This window comes from Gorilla gorilla, chromosome 2 (genome assembly GCF_029281585.2).
Source record: "Gorilla gorilla gorilla isolate KB3781 chromosome 2, NHGRI_mGorGor1-v2.1_pri, whole genome shotgun sequence".
Lineage (NCBI taxonomy): Eukaryota > Metazoa > Chordata > Mammalia > Primates > Hominidae > Gorilla > Gorilla gorilla.
Genome location: NC_086017.1, coordinates 12,292,822 through 12,310,060, shown reverse-complemented (window position 1 = coordinate 12,310,060; position 17,239 = coordinate 12,292,822). Strand labels below are relative to the sequence as shown.

General features: G+C 37.2%; 1 protein-coding gene across 2 annotated transcripts in view; it reads right to left on the bottom strand.

Annotated features, from left to right (window-relative positions):
• The window catches only part of CNTN4 (contactin 4), a 960,931-nt gene that overhangs the window by 538,568 nt on the left and 405,124 nt on the right, over positions 1-17,239 (bottom strand). The window contains exon 1 of one of the 2 annotated variants that reach the window (XM_055383681.2): positions 6,923-7,221. The exons of the other annotated variant lie outside the window; for it this stretch is intronic. The gene's annotated coding sequence lies outside the window, so the exon portion shown is untranslated. Of the gene's footprint in view, positions 1-6,922; positions 7,222-17,239 lie in introns of those variants that run through there. 2 annotated transcript variants of the gene reach the window in all.

Below are 17,239 nucleotides of genomic sequence, written 5' to 3'. Positions count from 1 at the left end.
CATATCTATTAAAAATTTCTGAGTACTCTGAGATTATCAAACATTCTACCAGAGGTATTTATTTCATACTTTGAGAAAACTCTGTGATGCTCAAAGTTCACCAAAACAGATACATTAGAAGAACTGTCAGAGCCTTAACCAGACTTGCAGACATGTTCCTAATTTTCTAGATTATTTTGTGACTGAAGACTGTCATGTACAACATCAAGAATGTTTCTCAAGGGAAATAGTTCAGTCTATCACTTTACATGAACATTCTGAGTATTATTCATGTATTACGAAAATGATTTGGAAAAAAATCCTATTATAACCAATGTATCATTTAGACACAGCCCTTGATGAACATTAAAGGTTTGCAAAGATCTTAGCTTAGATGTGTGCATGTGTGTGTGTGCACACACACACACACACACATTAACCTAAGAAACTGTTTTCCTCCTAATAATTTAGGTAAGAAAGTTTAAAAGTAAAGCCATTTTTAAAGCTTTCACATCTCTTAAATGTACTCACATGCCACAAAAGATACTTTCAACAAGAAATATAATACTACAAGAGAGGTTAACAACAGCAATCAACTGAATACCCTTGTGGATTCCTGCAGGGAGAGGTAGGGGAGGGGGACTCTAGGGAAGGATTGTGTCAGTCTAAATCTGTTGCTATTCTTCTCTCTAAGCACAAAGCCAGACAGCTGGATGGGAGTAGGAGTCACACACCTTAAATTACCAGATTCACACTTAACACACACATCATAAAGATGCCAGAGACCATGTTTGAACACATGATTTGTTCTCTTCTGAGAGATGGTGGTTGTTTTCACCCCTGGAGTCAAGCATTATGCCTGTGTGTGAGCAGCTTTACCCATCTGAAAGGCACACACATATACAATGAATTCTGGCCAGCGAGGAGGCAAAGTTCTTGCAAATGACCGTGTTTAATTAGTGGTATGACTCATTGAGTCCATGTCCAACAGACAAGGTTATTTATCTAAATGCTTGGAAGACCTAAACATATTACTCTGGACAAAGTGCTTGGTAAAGGAAAGGTGAAGTGAAAGGATTTCAAGAAGTCATTCAGTATTGCATGGCATTACGCCCTACCGTAAGAACTTATTTACTCTCTGAAAGGCTGAAGTGATTTAATAAAATCAACCTCCTCAAACTCAGTCTTCTCACACCATCTCCTAGGACTATTTGGGGTAATACAGATCATTGGAGGGAGGAGTGGGGGATCAGAAACACAGACATTGGTAGAAGGATCAAGGTAATTTACTGGCAGCCTGTAAAATCTGCTATATAGTTTCCATAAATACATATTTATCAATATCTACTGAACTAGATGGAATATCCCCATTAACTACTCCAGAAACACTCACTGAAATAAGACAGACTGACTACGGTGCCACAATACCCACTTCATTTAAGATAATTACATTTTTAAAGTGTGTCAGCCAGTACAGTCAAATCCAACAGCGCTCCTTTTTCTCTGTATCTCTTCACTGATCCAAATGTCTTAATTATTTCACAGTAACTTAGCAATACCTAAGCCAAATATTTTTGAATTAGTCCCAATGTCCTTACACTTGATATATTTCATTCACTCACAATTTTCCTTTGCAGAATGAAACCACATCTCTTCCAACGACAATACAGTCATTCCTCTACTTCCTTATTTACATTTTTTTTCATTTTTTTTGTTATTGCTTGCTTGCAGGGCACTCAAATTTCTATCCACTGATATAGGGTTTCCTTCTGGCAAGCATTAAATCTGTCTCCTTTAGTCGCCTGTGCCAAATGCCTGGCATAGTCAGCTTCTCTAAATTCTGTCATATCTTCAGAATGTATAGCCCTGCATTTTATATCCAACCATAAGAAACACTTTATTCCTTTGCAGCTCCTTCTGATGTGTTCCTCTCAATTTTAAATCACCCCATTCCTCCCTTAAAACATAGAGAAATTTCATGCAAAAATGCAGAAGGACTTCCCTTCTTACTTTGGAATAGAGGTGAAGACATGAAGCCATGTACAAGCCCTGGAGTCATGTCTATGTCCAATTTACTTTACCTTTTTAACTATACAATAAAACAGTCTGATAAGCCATTGGAACTATTAACTAAGTAATATTGAATTGAACATCTCAAGTCAACAGAGGTACTAGATTAAAACCAAAAGCAATGTCCCTGAAGCTGCTTGGTAACTTTATAATCAAGGATTTGAAAGCCACAAATTATCAAACATTATCTGTCAGTATTATCTAGTTTGCATTGAAATAGTTCCTAAGTACAAAATCATTTTGGTCATAGATGGATGCACGACGATAAAACAAATTATTTCACATTACGGATTCTACTTACAGCAGGCCTGCTGCCTAAAAAGCCAGGATATCTACTCAGTTTTATGAGATTTGGAAAATTAATTTTATACTCTGCATCAAATATATATATATATATCAAATATAGTCTACAAGTTCAATAAGGAATAACATTAATATTCAAACTCCAGAATAGTAAGACACATATAGAGACCTCCCAATAATAAAAATGGAGAGAAAAATGAGTATTTCAACTAACATTTAAAAGCTGTCATAAAACTACCCTGATCTGAAATAAGATGAGCCCATCCAAGCTATTACTGTCATCAAATGGCCACTTATCATCCATCTTGGAGTACAATTGATGTTAAAAAATATTTATAAGTGTGTATATATATATATATATATAGTCAACTGTACAGTAAAATATTAGTCCGTAAATTTTTGTGCCATTCCATCTATTCCATTTAACAGTGGAAGAAACAAAAAGCACTACAATCCATGTCCTACAAGTATAAATTATGAAATTAGTTTAGCTTTTTCCAGTATCCGCAGTAAAGATTCTCAAATGAAGTGTATTCACAAGTTGGTTCGAGTATATCAAGAAGCACTCATTAGTGATGGGTTTAGTAACTTCTTCATCTGTTGTTTTCAACTAAGAGGACTTATCTAGTGATAAGCAATCCTAACATTACAAGAAATGTATCATTAAAAAAACTTTCCATCAAATATTTTTCTTATCTCATGTTTCACAAAGTTGCTTACTTGATTATGTAGACGGGTATCTATTTGTTAATAAAATGATGTACGCCTTTTATTTTTCCATACTGCTTGACAAGACAATTTCTTATGGAAATATCAAATCATACGGTGAACGTATTTTCTCTTTTTAAAAATCAAGCTCTTTAATATCCTGCTACCTTGAAATGGGCTATTGTTTGTGAACTTGTTTTATTTTTAAAGTAAATATTGTTAGCTTAATACATTAAGATAAATCCTTCACCTTAATCATCTTCAATTTAGAGTATAAGATTAATAACATTCTTATTTTAAAAATTAACATGGGCAATCTATACACACTTACATATGCAGCATAACTTTCTGGGTCCCTGCTGCACATACATGCCTAAAGCTAAGTAATTCTAACATATAACAGAGCAGTATATCAGTAAGTCATTGATACTTCAATGAACTATCATAAGAGAAAGCAGCAAACAGGTTATGCAAATGAGCAGACAATCCCAACCTCCTTTCTAAAGTCACACTTGACTTGAGGACAATTAACTGACGAAAAAGGGAGAGAGGGAGGCAGAGGGAGAGGAGAATAGGGAACACGACAGACAGGGAGAAGGAGAAGGGTGGAAAGAGAAAGAGGGAGGGGGTAGCAGAAGATGGAGGGAAGGGAAGGAAGAAAAAAGGAGGAAGAAAGAAAGAGAAATGAAAGAAGAAAAAATGAAAACATCCTAGTGAAATATTGTTTAAAATGACAGCTAAGTCACATGTCACCCTGTCCCTAGGCAATTTGAAGGCCGTTCCAGGCATGAATGCCCAGTTAGAATAAGATGTCATGAGTTCGTAACTTTCTTAACCTAGGAAGGATCACAGAAATCATACTTCATTTGACTGGGGGCTATTGAGGCACAGAGAGGTAAAGCAGCTTGTTAGAGTTGCACAGCATCTTAAAGGAGGTTAGCTCAATCTTTCACTGTTACTAGGATAACCAATGGAGTGTATACTTTGACAATGCATAGTTAAGGCTTGATAACATTTAAAATCATCCAAAAGTATTACAGTTATTCAATTAATTATTTTTCATTCAGTCATATTCATTTTTTTTTTAAAGACAGAGTTTCACTATGTTACCCAGGCTGGCCTCAAACTCCTAGGCTCGACCTATCCTCCCACCTCAGCCTCCCTGGTAGCTGGGACTACAGGCCGGTGCCACCACACCCAGCTCATATTCACTCTTTAACTTGTCATCATGGAGATAGTTCACAGAACTGCATTCCTTGCTTCACAGTGGCTGCCCTAAGCTGTTAAGGAGGGTTAGGGTATGATTTGTGTGCAGAGGTCCTGCTTCCAAATGCTGCTGAGGATGTTATAAAGTCCTCTTTGTGCTTAAGCCAGCAGCTCTGGGGTCGAACAAAACAGTCTGCCAAGGATCCAAAACAAAGAATGCAAGGGGATTTAACTCTCTGCTGATGTATCCCAATTTACAAAATTCTTTGCACTTTGCTCAACCCCAGGACTTTCTAGGAACTAAAGAGCTAGTGTACTTGGGTAGCACAGAAATTGTCCACAATGTTGTTGGGTAGATTTGTATGCATGCAAACACGTACAGAGATGCACTATCTTTACATATACAATTCAAGACTTTTCCTTTATTCTCTTTCATAGCACTTTAAATTTATTTTGAAGACCAAATTGTTATGGCTTTAGAAGTACCTCTTACAAGGTATATCTGGCTTCCCGATCTGTCAAGAGACCATATACCCTAAACTAACTCCTGGAACGTTCAGTCCACTTTCCTGCAGATTAAGCAAACAACTAGGGAGACAGTGTCCCAATTTTATAAAATTATCTAAACATTCCGAAAGTAATAGAAGCAAACTACAAATCTTACAAATACCTCTCTGAGATTTGTGGTGACTGGCTACCAAAATGTTTAATATTGTAAGGTATGAGTTGAAATTTCTAAATATTTGAATGGAAAATAAAAATCAAATTTAACTACATTGGGAAGATACTCCTCTACAGAAGGCAATCATTTCTGCTAAATACAAATAAAGGGGTTCGGGACCCTGAAAAAAAAAAGAAGAAATCGAAACTCAAAATAACACAGTATTTACTCAACCAAGTAGATACAAATTAAGCATTTGTTTAAAAAAAAATCACTGGACCTTAACTAATCCTATTTCTGAACAGAAGAATCCACAAATCCCTCTTAAAACAAGATCACATCTTGCACAAGATCATATACTTGCAGTAGTCAGAAAAACACTAACAGTTATTTAAAAATATAGCTAAGGGTTCACCGGGAATCATCACTCACAAAAGTCAGTTCAGTTTTGTAAGAAGGCATGAGGCCAGCCTTTTGTTTAGGGATCATATAGCCATCAAAACCACTTGCCGTTATTTCAGATTTCATTAGCAGACCTTTTTGCACACTTACTTTTTTCCAGAGAACGGATTCCTTGGCAAGGACAGCCCTGGGACTGTTTGCTACTCAGAGGTACCAGAGTCCGTCTTTTGCTTCATCTTACCAGATGTTAAGCATTCTGTACTGTTTTGTGATCATTTTCCCTCCAAATCTCAAGCTCTGAAAATGCCTGTGCTCATGTAGACAACCATCTATTTTGAGTCTTCTCTCTCTTGCACAGTTCCTCTCAACCAAATCTAATGAGAACATACTCTGTCCTCACCAGTAAGATGCTTCTGCACTTCACAGTCTGTGGTTTTTCTCTGCCTTGAGACTTACTGCCTACTCAGGGAAACTGTATTTCCCACCCTGGAAATTATGGGTCCATCAGGCTCCATGGTCTCAAGCTCAGTGTGGAAACTTCAATTCCCCTTTTCAGGTCTTCACGGTTTTAAGTTCACTTTGGTTCACATTAGCCCTGGCCATTGGTTCATGCTGTTCAAGCCACTTTTATTCAAATTCAATTTTTACAACAGCTCAATTATTCTACTTTTAATAAAAAAAGAAAGGTGTGATTTATGTTTAGGTTAGGGAAACAGAAAAATCCACAAATCCCTTTCCACAGTGACAACAATCTTTAATTTCACTACGGCATTGATCATGTGAAAGACATCATGCAAACGTTATTAGCAATACTAAATAGCATTTTTACAATGAATCTTGCATGAATAATAAATATTAATTTGATAGATGGCCTTTGGGGATACATAAAAAGATAAATGAACCAAATTTAAAGTGATTTTTTTTGTTTTTTCAATTCACATTACTTCTTAAAAAGTGGTGCATTCAAAAGCAACAAGGGGCTAAACACAGACTCTTATTTTATGGACCGTCTCATAAAAAGGGAGATATACAGTTTATATTTGCAAATATTCCGAATAGTTATCCTGCCCACCTCCATGGCAAAGTTTCTACACAGCATGCAACTGAAAAACAAGAGAAACTTTTCTGTTTCTGCCTTTCTTAGTAGCAGCAGAGAACAGCAAAATAAACTATGTTGAATTTAAATTCTGGAAATACAGGCACTTCTTTTATACAGGCATGTATATATAGATTATCTCTTTATATATATATTAGTTTTACTTACATTTTTCTTGCAATGGCCAGAGGTACAGAAGAAGATAAATATATGCCCTAATCATCCTGGCACCAAAGATAATGCAACCACACTCCCAAATTAAAAACAAAGCCAATAATTTCTAACTTCTATAAAAGCATTCTGAAAGGCTCCTATTTCCTTGTATGAATCAATTATATAAGAGATTTAACAGAAACAGCAAGCTCTAAACAGATCACACTCTATCTCACCAGCTTGATTCAACAAAGAGCAATGGAACAGAAAATCAAATGCAGCTTGCAAAGTCACATTCACATGGAGCTGTAGGGAGAAAGAGGGGGGAAAAACCTGGTACTTACAGACTGTAAAGTAAAATGTCCCAGTTTCGCTTTACATGTTACAGCAAATCAAACAGAGATTTCAGCTCTCAGCAAGTCCCTGCTTCCAACTACACTGATCATCCACGCAGAACAGGCCCTTATGGATTGCTTAGGCAGCTGGGAGATAATGGGACCATATTCTCAGCTGGGACTAGAGATGCTGAACTGCTCTCCGCTGCGTGCTGCATGGCTCTCCGCCAGCATTCATCAAGGAGGACCCAGCTTTCTGGCTGTGTTCCCCAAAGGATCGACATAATTAGCACATGAATCAAAGACGCACACTGGGAGAATCACACACATCTCTAACTGGCTCTCCTCACATGGAACCTGATTAGGAAATCAAGTTTGTTCTCCGATCAGATGTGTTCAACCTTTCAGAAATACACAGAGGCTCACACAGCTGTTTATAGATTTCGGGGGAGGGGTGGAGATTAAGGCTTCTTTCCCAATGGGCAATTTATGTAATTCCTCAACTACAGAATATAATTACACTGGTTGTTTGGTACATAGGGTGGGTTTGCCCTATGATTCGGTTTGTCTGTTAGGGATTCTCAGCAGCTCCCAAGAAGGTTATGGGTAGCAGCATCATCTCTTCTACGGATTTTATGCGACATGCACGTGTATGCTCTTTTCAGAGTCAGTCTTTAGGGACACTGGCTGAACTAAAGCTGGTGTTTATGGGGGTGTTTTATGTTCCCCAAGTCGTGCCTCTTCACTGAATACTAGAAGTCCAGGGCATTCAAAGCAAAAGGGTTTGGCATGGCACACTTGGGACATCTAGTATTCTAAAAGGAACTGGTGATATGGATTCCATTTGCATAACTGTAAGAACACTCCTCCTTACTCTGTCTGCATCGTGATGCAGTCGGGTTATAAACCAGTAGCCTGTGGACATGCTTGGTCTGGCAAGAGAGAGATTTGAGAATCTGAATGTGAACATTTTTAAACAGAACATGTGTTCTGTACTTTATCAAAATCTTGCCACACACACTTTTGCCCAGATATGTATGCTACCTGCTGGCCCCGGAAGACATTTGTTTATGTAAATTTGACCTTAGTTAAGCAAGTCTGGGTTATGGATATAAAACATTCCATTTTAGAAAAAGGGAGACTCAGCTCCTGTGTCACTCATGAAAAGGCTGTGATGAAGGCACCCGTGTGATCATTTAAAGTCCACCACATGCAAAGCAGCCAGTAGTTAAGGAGCTTGTATGATAAAGAAGGGAGAACATTGAGGGAGTCAGAAATCTGAGTTCTAATCCTCATCTTGCTGCAAAAACAAACAAATAAACAAACAAAAACCCAAACAAACAGGTGGTCTACACCTTTATAAGTCTTAGTTTTCTTTTCTGTACAATAAGGGCTTTGCTGCAGACCTCTGAGAACCCTTACAATGTGACATTCTATTCTTGTCCTAAGATCTAGAAAATAGACCTTCATTAGAAAGATGCTTACACCTCATAATAGCACTGGGGTAACGGGAATGAAATAAAGTCATGCTTTTTTGACTGGCAAAAATTTGGGGATGGAGGGTCTTTGTTACCTTTGGGGGCTGGTGATCAACTGGCTACTAATCAGCTGTTTCAGAAAACTTGAAACATCACGCTCAGTAAGTGTGAGTAAATTTTAAATGTGTGGGAAAAAAAGACAGCTTGGGCAGGAAATGGTCTTATCTCGTTGTACATAAACTGTGTCTACCCGGTAGTAAAACACCTGGGTGAAGAACCAAAAATCCAATCAGAACGTTTTGTCTTCATGGTGCCAATCAGAAGAGCTCTGGGATTTTGTGGGGAAAGAGTCTTTATATTTAATGCGGATTTCTCCATCTTACTTTCTTTCATCCCTGCTATCCAAAGATAGAGAAAGGTGAGGCTTGCTTCACATGGTTAGTTATGTTATCTTTTGTGAAAAAATGTGTATCATTGAGGCCAAGACCACCCAAACTGTGTTAGCGTTTTGATTGTCTTAGGGAATAAAAGCAAAATGGATCAACACTTTCGTGATGCCTTACTCAATAGCTAGAAAAGTATTCTCTCCCAAAGGATACATGATTGGGTAAAAGATGTCCACTACCAAACCCTTCTGTGCCCATTATCAACTCAAGTATCCCCAAAACAGATACATGCCCTCGAATAGATTTATTACCAATAGTTAATGGTAATGATATGCAAAGTGGGGTACAAAGAAACAAGGCAATTATACATTTTTGAAATTTTACTAAACTTTTGAGTAATTTTCTGTTGGTTCAACATGTTTTTTAAGTACTTTCAATCCAATTTCTGTAAGGTAACCAGTTTCTTTTTTTCTTCAGATATTATTACATTTGGCATAACTTGTAAAATGACTGGCACGAATTTCATGTTGGTTATTTTTATCAGGCTCATTATTATTGAGACTTTAGCAGATCTACTCCACGCAGCTCGTGTGAGGTTTTGACAAAAATAGGTTAATTAAATAGCAATTGTGCATCTCAGTCATATTAGCAAACATATTGCTGAAGCAAATGAAAAGAGGAGAAATTCAAATACTAAAGTGTTTATTCAGTGGTACAGCCGAAATAGTTTAATTGGTTTTAAGTTCTATTCAATCCCTGTTTGCCTGGTAATTACTTTGATTAATCTTTGATTATGATACGTAATAGATTCACTTTGCCATCATGTGATTTGCACTTGTTTTTAATGGTAGGTGTTAATTACTAACTAAAAAAATTCCAACTTCCATCAATTCTTCATACATTTCTCCCCAGAGATATACCATTTAAAATATGAAGTGTTTATAATAAAAACCTAAATCTGGGAAATGCCTGATTTTTTTTCATTAAAGGGCATAGCCAACATTAAAGTCCAAATAAATATAACAAAGAGAAGGAAAAAAGAGACCAACATGACTAGTTACCACAAACAAAAGAAATGGTCTTGTCAAAGACAGTAGAACCTGCTATTTTACCTCAGAATATATTTTAGAAGCCAAAATATATACAGAGATTGTTTTAGACTTGGTATTGAAACAGCAAGAAACGGCATCTCTTTGGAACTGTGAAGAGTCTGCAATTTTAACAACACTCTTGTCAAGGCTAATAAGAACCTGGGGGATGGGGCTCCAGAGGTCTCTTTCTGGCCATTACACAAGATTCACCAAGTTAAACACAGCTCTGAACCTCAGCAAATCTAGGGGCAGAATGAAAGTTATGGGAACAATTTCCCAACAGTTTGAGGCTTAATCAATATTTTTAAATGCTTTAGAATCTTCAGCAATAAGTCACCAGATGTGCATACAACTGCTCATTGCTTCTTCTTGAAAGTGTTTTCCTATTCCTTGCGTCTCTCACTAAAAGTCAGAGTCAAAAGCTGAGACAACTGTGACATTTCTCCAGCTGGGAACAAAATTTCAAAAGGGATGGTTCAGAAATTGCTGCCCAGGGCACCTACTGGAATGATAATCTATGCAGCAATGACTGAACTTTCTTTTCCAACCAAAAGCAATGGAGCCAGTAATAAAATATTCAAGAAGTAAGCCAAAAGTATGGACGCACATAAGAAAATATGTGGCCATATTAATTTTCCAGGAGATAATCAGATTCTAATAACAATGACCCAGAGACCAGGGTCATGAAATTAAAACAGTCTGTGGAGAAAATAGCCCATTTAAATAATTATGTCAATGTGACATCAAATTGACCTATGAGCTAGATAAAAGGGTGCAATATGCCTTGATATTCATCTACCACTAACTGCTCAGAAATTTGTAGTCACTATTAGCAAAGAATTTGAGGGGGTGTGTGTGTGGAGAGGGAGAAGGAAAGAGAGAGAGAACAAATTGTTTTATGAGTGTTACTTCTCATTTACTTTTTGGGGGAGAACTGACTTATCCTTATTTTAATGGCTAAAAAAAATAAGCCAATTTTCTTTTTTCTTTCTTTCTTTCTTTTTTTTTTTTTTTTTTTTTTTGAGACAAAGTCTCTCACTGTTGCCCAGACTGGAGTGCAGAGGTGCAATCTCAGCTCACTGCAACCTCCGCCTCCTGGGTTCAAGTGATTCTCCTGCCTCAGCCTCCCGAGTAGCTGGGATTACAGGCGCCCGCCACTATGCCTGGCTAATTTTTTGTATTTTTAGTAGAGACGGGGTTTCACTATGTTGGCCAGGTTGGTCTTGAACTCCTGACCTTGTGATCTGCCCACCTTGGCCTCCCAGAGTGCTGGGATTACAGTCATGAGCCACCGCATCCAGCCAACACAAGCCAATTTTCTTAACATCCAAGAAGAGAACAAAAATCCTTTTCCTCAGAAGATTCTGATTTTCCTTCCAACAAAGACAGTTTAAAAAAAAACCCTGATTTTTGGTTGTTACCACTTGGGGTAGGGGTGCTACTGGCTGTTATCATCCTACGAAGCACAGGACAGCCTCCCACAGCAAAGAATTATCTGGCTCAATATGTTAACCTCAATATGTTTAAGACACCCTGACCCAAGGGAAGCATGATGGGGTTCTTGTAGTTGGAATACCAAAGAACTGAGTGCTGAGATTAAAACCCGACTAAGTATAAATGTTGGTGCTCTACATATAGCCGCAGTAGCTGTTCTAAACTGTTTTGCCTTGGAAGTTATTTTAGACGTTTCAGTATGCTTTCACAAAAATTACCACATTCAGCACAATGAGCTAGTTCAAAAGCCAAGAATGTCCTATAATTCCAAGTCTATCAATGCAAAACCGAACATGAGCCTCAGAACAAATGACTGGAGGCATGATCGCTAAATAAAAACGTCAAGGCCCTCTCTCCTCACTAGACTATGCCTCAGAAAACCAATATCACTACAAAAAAAAATCTCATTCCAGCCTCTCTTGCACTCCCTCTCCTGTCTCCCACCTCGAAATGCACACAACTCATAGGCAAAGTGAGCTCCATGTACTTCCAAATATCTTTTTTCTTTCTATCTCTATGATTGTCCCTAAATAGATGGGCAACATTTTGCATGTTCCTCTATCAGGATTCTGATCTTACTCCTGAAATAGATACAGTTTTAATACAGAGTTGGGATGCAATGCAAACATGCTTCAATTCATGAACTTTCATTAGGAAATTCGTTGTTAGACTGCTTTTGTTTACTCATTCAACAAATATTTATTGAGCACCTACTAACTCACCATCAATTTAAATTATTGGAGGAAGAAATTGAATCTCTCAGCATCTTCTTCCCTTATAGACTTCTATGCATTTATATTGTATCCCCTACATCATTCTGTCTGGCTCAGAAAAACTTTAGTGCAGTTCTCAGCATCCACTAAGGTCATTATTATTTATGATCGGCTTTTTCACTAATGTGGTGCTCCACGGACTCTTCGGCTCTGGTACTGAGCTCTTTTGTCGGTTCCAGCGCGTGTAGGCGCTAGGTAGATAGCAGAGGCTTTTCATTTTATTCTTTGGCATCACTTCCATCAACTATGAAAAGCCTTCTTTAGGCTTTTACATGACAGGAGTCACAGCTAACCTTTGTTTCTTAAAGGGAAAGTGTCTCTCCTTAGATCCGGTGCAGATGGAACAAAATGAGAAGGAAGGTGTCCAAATGAGGAAAACTGGCAGAAACAAAGCTAAATCTAAAATGTTCTATATTTGTTAAGATTACCATAGTGTTATATTAGAAAAAAAAAAGCGAGTGTCTGTTTAAAATGGGCAAAACCTGTCCTTACATATATTTTACGGAGTGAAAAGAGGAATAAGATGCCTGCTTTTCTTCCTACATGCTTTCAGAAAATGGGTTGTTTTCTCCCCAACTGATTTCCAGATACAGAGGAAAGGCTTAATTTTAGAACACACGTAAATCAGAGCGTAAAGCAGAGATCAAGTTTCTCTTTAAGTAGATATTTTAAAAAGCTCTTTTCAGAGAAACCTGCCTAAATTCACACCCTTCTACCTTCTTTTATCTATATGATGTAGTAACATTGCAAGCAAATGTCAAATATAGGGAAATCAACCTTTAATTCTGAGAATATGAAATTAATGTAATCTTGGTGACACAGCCACATAATCACATGTAATTTTAAAGTACATGGCCACCCTTATGCTAAGGGATATATTTATCTAGGTCTTTGCAATTTTTAAACAGTTTGCAAATTCACAACAGGCTGGTATAAAATAAAGCAAATGTATAAACTTTGAAACTGTTGGGCAGGATTGGTCTAAAATAACATAAAATGTAATTAAGTTTGGATAAGACTATAGAACATTCCATTTGAACTTGATCATCTGAATTCCCATTTCCCCTCAATATTTTTTTAAAAATTTCAAACTTACAGAAAAGTTGAAAAGATGGCACAATGAATACACATATGCCTTTGACCTAGAACCAATATAAACATTCTGATGTCTGCTTTCTGTTTTTACTCTCTGCCTCCGATCTTCCCTCCTTCCTTCTCTCTCTGTCATATTCATTTTTAGAAAGTCATTTGAGTGAAAATAGCAGACATCATGACACTTTGTCAGTAAATAATTCTCCTAAGAATGCACCAAATAAAGCTTCTCCAGAAAGACCACAACATTCATCTCAAAAACCACAATACAATGAACCAATTCAAGAAATTCAGCAATGCCACAAAACTACTATTTACCACATGGTCTATACTCAAATTTTCCAAATCGATCCAATAACATCCTTTATAGCTGGGTGGGTTCTTCTTTTTGTTTGTTTCCTGTTTCTGTGACCCAAGATCTAACCAAGGATCACACAGTGCTTTTTGTGGTCATACCTTGCTTTTATAGAGAACAGTCCCCCAACCTTTTATTGTCTCTTATTACATTGACATTTTTAAAGAGCCTATCCCCATTATTTTACAGAATGTAATTCAATTTGAATTTTTCTGGTTGCTTTTTTGTGATTAATTCAAATGTTTTGAAGAATACTACATAGAGGAGGAAGGTATGGTCAATTTGTCCTGTTGTTGATGGTATTGTTTGATCACAATATTCCTCTGTTATTTAAATGTAAAGGTATCATTTTACTGTTGTAACTTGTCAATAATATTTGGAAGCAACTTTGAGATTACATATAGTTTTCTCCAATAGCATTTCACTCAGTAGTTTTAGCATACATTGAGGAACGCTGATTGAGTCATTTTTTATAAGAATGGTTAGAAAATACCCGTATATTGACAATCTGTATAATTAACTCATCTCTCAATTTATTTTCTTAAAGGGTCCCACCCACTCACTCAACCCTCTCACACAAAATGAGAAGTGGTGGCAACAGATGCCATTGAGGAAATACTAGGCTTCTGAAGTTTTCTCAGAAACAGAAGCCAATATCAACACATGAAGCTATTCACAAAAGCTATATGATCCAGAAAACACGAAGACGGTAGAAAAATGTGAACTTCACTTCTTCTTGAAAGGAAGAGGGAAATTGTCAGGATAAACCTGGAAATCAGTCTTCTTCTTAATAATGTCTTAAACTGAAAACGAGACATCCCTCTTCATATCTACTAGTGCTAAAAATACTACACTTCTCAGATTAGGGTCACTTTCAACTTCTGCAGAATGCACTCTCTATTAAGGAAGCAGAGAGTTCCTTCCAGACACTTTACTTGTACCATTTATTGATCTCTAAACTGTTCTATTTGTTGTAGCATTTTTCACCTGGAAATAAAAAAAAAAAGAAAAGCTTTAGTTGAAATCCATTCTCCACACTGACATCAGAGCTCCCATTTCAAAATAGAGACCTAAACACACAATCCTCGTATTAAAAAATCCTTCAGTGGATCCCTCTCAGCTACCTGGTAAAGCCAGATATGGCCAGTTCTTACAGAGTCCTCCCAATCCCCCAGTAACCTCCCTTGCTCAATGATTTATGCTTTATATTCCATTCACCACCCAGGATTATGTTTGCCTTGAAAAATCCATGCTATTTTTCCTATCTATGTAAATATATTCTCTCCTTTGCCTGTAATGCTTCCTCATCCCTACCCACTTTATTAAAAAAAAAAATCCTCTCAATATTTTAGAGATAGCTCTGTCAAAGTTAAGAGTGAAAATTCTAGAGTCAGACAGCCTGGTATCATGGGTTGTCCACTTACTAACTGTGTGAGCCTGAACAAGTTACTTAACTTCTCTATGCCCAACTTTCTGTCAAATGGGGATAGTGATAGTACTTATCTTGCAGATGATATGGGAATTAAATGAGTTAAATCATGTAAAGCTCTTAAAGATGCCTGGCACACTAAGCACTCAATGAATGATAGCTATAATAAAGATGAAGACGATACTTCCCCAACCATTTATTATAAAATTTTCGAACACAGACAAACGTTGAAAGACTGATACAGTGAGCAACTGTGTATCCCCTTTCTAGATTCTACAACTAATATCTTACTATGTCTGCTTTGTCATATAACTATCCATCTATGCATCCCTCAATCCTATCCAGCTATCTATCTGGTAATAACTATTTGAAGATTAAACATCCTGAACCCATTTTCTCTCCTCCCCATCTAATCAATCCCACCTTCCCCAACAGCTTAACTATATCTTGAGTTCAAATGATACTTGGGCACAATGCATTGTAATTATCTGTTTATGCACCTATTTCTTCTATTAGACTATGACACCCTGATGGCAGATATCATGTCTCATTCAGTTTTGTATACCTATCACCTAGCTTAATGATATATCTCCAAAAATGTTTCAATAATAAATGAATTTTTATTGTATATGTGTTGCGGTTCACAAGGACATACAACAATATAGTTTTCCTCAGGTTCTTGTGTAATTTGGGAACTTAGTAATGAGTATCAGTGATAACAGGAATAATCATAATAAAAGCACTGTTACTAAGATTTATAAAAGAACTTTTGTGTCAGAGTCAGGACACCAAAGTTCTAGCTGTGATTTAGTAATTTATTAGTCGTGTCCTCAGATAAGACAGTTCACTCATATGGAAAGCCCTTTCTTCCTCTGTAAAATGAAGGTAAAGTTCCAACAACATGGTGGACTAATCCTTCTCTCTTTACAGCCACGAAAATGCTGGTTAAACAAAAGGGAAGAAAAATAACAAAATTATTTGTGAACACCTGTTCACATGTTTACAGCTGAGCTTGAAAAACAAAAGTGCTAAGCCAGAGTAGTAAGGTTCCATCCACTGATGGTGGATGGAAGGCACAGAGACAGGGGCCCTGATTGCTGGCTCTAGTGTCAGGCTACACAACTGTAGGAGGTGCCATTCATATACTATCTAATGTAAATGTACTTCCTGGAATTGTGCAAGAAAGTACCTCTGGGGGCTGCAAGTGAATTTGAATATACTGCAGAGACAGATGAGACATGAAGCAAAAACTTTAAAACCCTGGTTTAAAACTGGGATACTAGAGGAATGCACCATGAGACACGTGGATAGTAAAACTCCACCCTTAGCATATGCAAGAGTTAAAGAAGTGGATTATCTCTAAAATTTGGAGAAAGGAGGCCCTGGAGGCTAAATAATGCTCCCCACTAAATGTTCAAGTCCTAATCCCCAGAATCTATGAATATATTATACATTGAGTATCTGTTATCCAAAATGCTTGGGGCCAGAGGTGTTTCAAATTTCAAAAATTTTTGGATTTTGGAATATTTGCACATACATAATGGGATATCTTAGAGACTGGATCCACGTATAAACAGGAAATTAATTTATGTTTTATATGTACTTTATACACAAAGTCTGAAGGTAATTCCATACAATATTTTAAATAATTTTCTGCATGAAATGAAGTTTGTGTACACTGAACCGTCAGAAAGCAAAGGTGGCAGGATCTCATGCACCCATGTGGACTACGTGTGGTTGCTTAAATGGTGGAATCTAGGTGTTATGTCGAGGCTCAAAAAGTTTCAGATTTGGGAGGATTTGGGATTTACAGATTAGGAATGCTCCACCTGTACTTTACACAGTGAAAGGGACTTTAAAGATTGATTTAACTGAAAGATCTTAACTTGGGATGTTATCCTAGATTATATGGGTGGGCCCAATATAATCACAGGGGTCCTTATGAGAGGGATATGAGAGGATCAAATACACAGGTACAGATGGTAATATGACAACGGAAGTGAGGGTGGGGAGTGACATTGGAAGATGGTACACTGCTAGCTTTTTATATGAACAGGCCACAAGCTGTGGAATGCAGGTGGCCTCTAGAAGTTGATAAAGGTAAGAAAACAATTTTCCCCTAGAACCTCCTGAAGGAACTCAGCCCTATAGGCTCACTTTAGACTTCTGGCCTGCAGAATAGTCAGAGAACAAATTTGTATTGTTTTAAGCCATGAAATTTGTAATAT